Raw genomic sequence first — 4,561 nt, 5'->3', positions numbered from 1 at the left:
GGCTACTCTAGAAATAATTAAAAGATAAATTTAAATATTGTTACTTTTATTATCTGTATAAAAAAGACTTAAGAGTTAAGACTTAAGAGTTAAATTTAGATATTGTTACATCATTTTTCTATCAAAGTGTACCATTGTTGTAGATTTTTTTCATCATAAAACCTATGTGCAAGTTTGACCAAATCCCTTGCATCTTTTGACTCTCTTAACTAAAGTTCAACACAAAATCACGATGCCATTGCTTTAATGTTGGAAATAGAGAATTATGATGGTGACGGCCATTGATGATGAATTTTTTTATGAGATCTTTATTAAGAGAAAGTATATCAATCACACAATAATAACTCTCCAAATTAAATACTGTAATTAGTAAAGTGATGTGATGCATTTGAATACAGAATAATTTATATAATGTAATAGAAAAACATGACAGAATCAAAACATGATTATTTAATGTAATAGAAAATGGAAGTAGTTAAGATCAGCTTCCTTCGTCATATTAAAGCAAAAGTAATGCATCTTCATCCTCATACATACATAAACAAGCAATAAGAAATAAAGAAACGTCTCAAAATAGATATGATGTGTTTTTATATGTGCATGCATTAAATTAATTTATAAGATTGAATTTGATACGTAATTCTACTTTAATACAAAAGCCACGTTTCATTAAAAATATGAATTAAATTAATATACAGTATAAATTAAAATGAGTCATTCAAATATTTTTTCGTATATAAGAACAATGATAAAGACATAGAACATGATGTAAACTAGGAGTAAATGTGGAATAGAAGGTAAAAAATTATTCAATGTGACTGGCAGTTAGGATTTCGCTATCAAAGTGACCATTCAAAGAATTCTGGGTTATAAAATATAATAAATAACATTCTTTGTGGAGTTATATATTCACTCTATTATGAGTAATTGTAAAAAACTTCATTTTGCTTTGATCTAAATCAACTTTAAATTAATAAATTCTGATTCTAATTTAACATCCATCTAAACTCCAACTCCCACCTCACTCCAATTTAACACCATCAGCACTACCTATAATTTTTTATTTCACTATCAAATATTCAAAATCAACGAGAACAATAACAATAAGTCAACAAATTTAAATTAATATATCAAATATCTAAAACAAAGAACAATTCATATTACACAACCTAAAAATTTAACAACAAACATTAACATATTCAGCCAACAACAGTAGCAATAAGACAGTGATTACTTCTTTTTTTTTTATCAGTATCTCTTTATGACAATAATATAAAAAAGATAGTTACTTACATTATTTTTGGGTGGAATAATAGAATATGAGTTGATTCAGAAGAGCAAAGAGTATTTTTTTTGATCTGCTACTTTGAGTGGAATTAATATTATATATATTATAATTATAATAATGACTTAGACTCTTAGTTTAATAAATACATTCATACAATTAAAATTCATATGTTTAAATAATAGTTAATTTAAAAATTAGTTATTTTTTTATATATATAACAATATATAATTAGGTAATTATGTAAAAAAATTTACACCATTATTTTCACCTAAAAAGTTAAATAATTATTTTTTGTTACTATAATATCCCACTAATTAACTAGGTTGCTACAAGAATTATATATATATATTGGAAAACTATATGATACAAACTAAGGAATAGATGATATGGTATAATGCAAATGTGCTAACACGGATCACGGATGTACTTCCCCGTTAGTTAATTATATTTTTATTTTCAATTTAAATTTGATATAATAAAAGCTTTCATCTTCTTTCTTTAATGTGTGTGTATAGATATATGATAATGATTTTGATGGGTTGTTTGACATTTTTACTCTACCAATTCACAACATTATATTGATGAGAATATAAGGTGGCAGACAGTGGCGGAACTTGAAATAAAATTTTGGGGGGTCAAATAGAAAATAATTGTCAAAATATTTTTGATATGGACCCCATTTAAGATAAACTCGTCTAATCTCATCTTTCTGGTTTGGGTGATATTGCTAAATTTAAAGCAGTTTTTCAAGATCTCGTTCCAAAAAGTTAAGGTTAAAGTCATCAGATGTAACTTTTTGAACTTTTGAAGGTTATATCTCACTTTCTTCGTGATTCATTAAAGTAGAAAAACTATCTACATGTATTGATATTATAAAAGTTATATTTTCTCCTTCTTAAATATTAGCATTCCTCTTAAAAAATGTATCAATTCTTTGATTTTTCATTATTATTTTATATAAAAATTTGAATATATATCTTGTAAAATATGTAAAGAAGAAGTTAGAACGACAAATATTAAAATTTATAATATTTATTGATTTTTTTGTCAATTTATACAAATACAATAATATTAATACTTATGGAATATTCTATTATTTTTTATCATATATAAAATTAAATTAAATATATAAAAAATATCTAATTTTTTATATTTAAACTTAAAGATAGAGATAGTGTTGTTTATTGAACTTATTAGATACTTTAAGTCATAGTAAAGTATTTAAGTCAATTGAACTATTTTTTATCTTTTGAAAAAGTACTACTAAATTTTTTATAAAAAATTTGGGGGGTCATGACCCCTTTGTCTGAACTAAGCTCCACCACTGATGGCAAACAACTCATGTAATATATCTTCTTCCATTCATGCTTTGTATGTTCATTCCGATATATGTTCATTCCGATCGAATCTTATTCATAAAAATTCACACGTAATAACATGCTTCATGCCCACCCACAATGTTCCTTTATCTATCTTACATGTATATATACGTACAGTTAAACTCTAAATAAAACTTTACTATATTTCAAAGATAAATTATTAATGGTATAGAATAAACTTATAATTTGTTCTCGAGAAATATTGTCTAAACAGTTACATACAATTTATCGAAGGAAAAAGTACTCTAAAGAATTGGACACATTTAATTATTAAAAAAACCATTTTTTTTTATAAAAAAACAAATATATCATTAAATTATTTTTTATTTATTTGTTTATAAATATATCTATTTTTTAATTAACTATTATACTCAAATCTTTATTAATTTACATTTATATATAATAAAAATTTGTTACTATAAATCACTAATTTACCATTAATAAATAATTTCATTATTTCACTATACTCTCAAAAACCAACACAACATCATCATAAAAATGATAAAGAGATAACTAAATCACAAAATAATTATCGTTGTACTTTGATTTATCTCAATTAATCATTCCATTTCTTTGTGTTTTTGTCTCTTTTTATTTTTATAATTAGAATTCATTTCTAGTGTCTTGAATTTTTTTCTGCTAGGAATATGTGATTTGTTTGAGTGCATTTAATTTTTTCTTTTTCAATATTATTAGAATTGAATTTTTTTTCGAGTTCGTTGATGCGTAATTAGGTATCTCTTTGTAGAAGAATAATTTTTCGATATTAGTAGTTTTTTTTTTATAAAATGTTGTTCTTAATTCTCTAAATCTTATATTATGCATAGATTAATTAAACATAAAAAGATGAATAAGTTAAAAATAATACATATATAATTTAAAAAATATGTTAGCTGATGAGTTTCAGTGATATTAGATTAAAAGTATATTTAAAAAAATATATATATATTTAATATAATATGTATATAATTTAAAAAAAAAATTTTTTTACTATGGTATTAACATATTTGTTAATAAAATCTTTCAAAATATATAGAGAGTATAGTCGAAGCAAAGGATGAAAAAATATGTGCCTTGCTGTATATATGGCCAAAGTAGGTTGTAAAATTTAAAACAAAAAAAAGAGATTGTTTTACCATAAATAATTAATTTTACTCAATTAAGACCATTGTCTTATTAGCGTGTTGAGGTAACATATTTCTTCTTTTCAAAACAAGCTAAGATTAATTAGTAAAATAATTAAATATGAACGACAAATTTGATACCAATAACAGAATAAAAATTTAAAAGTAGAAGTTTGTGTTATTATTTATGAGAGTTGCATAGGTTAAACAATATCCTGTATTAGAAAATGCAACCTTATACCTACAAACATAATGTTAAACCAAAATATATAATGGGCCACCAATTTGCATCCCTACATACTCATTGGCCCCATTCTACACTTCTTATTACTTAATACACTCATGTATATAATAGGAGGCCTCATCTGTATCTTCCTTTATTATAATTAACCCTATCTCTTATACTCTTTCTTCTTTTTTGGAAAAATCTTATTTTATTATTTAATATATTGAAAGCAACAATATATATATATCAAGCTAATTATTTATATTATTTATTTTTTAATTAAACATACATGGCTTAAAAGAGTATATTATTTATTAAATCTATTTATTTTATACATTAAAATTATTTATTATATATTTGTATATAAATATATGTGTTGTTTAATTTTTTTAATGTATATTTTATATTTTCAATGTATTTGTGTATATTTTAAAAGATCAATCACAAGTTCACCAAGTAATTAATCTTCATGTATATATAGATATTCAATAATGTACATTTAGCTATCACAAAACCAAATACTTTTTTCTTTTTCCCTTAGCAC

This window comes from Arachis hypogaea, chromosome 14 (genome assembly GCF_003086295.3).
Source record: "Arachis hypogaea cultivar Tifrunner chromosome 14, arahy.Tifrunner.gnm2.J5K5, whole genome shotgun sequence".
NCBI classification, from domain to species: Eukaryota; Viridiplantae; Streptophyta; class Magnoliopsida; order Fabales; family Fabaceae; genus Arachis; species Arachis hypogaea.
The sequence above is the reverse complement of the archived record's forward strand: the minus strand, read 5'-3'. Positions refer to the sequence as shown.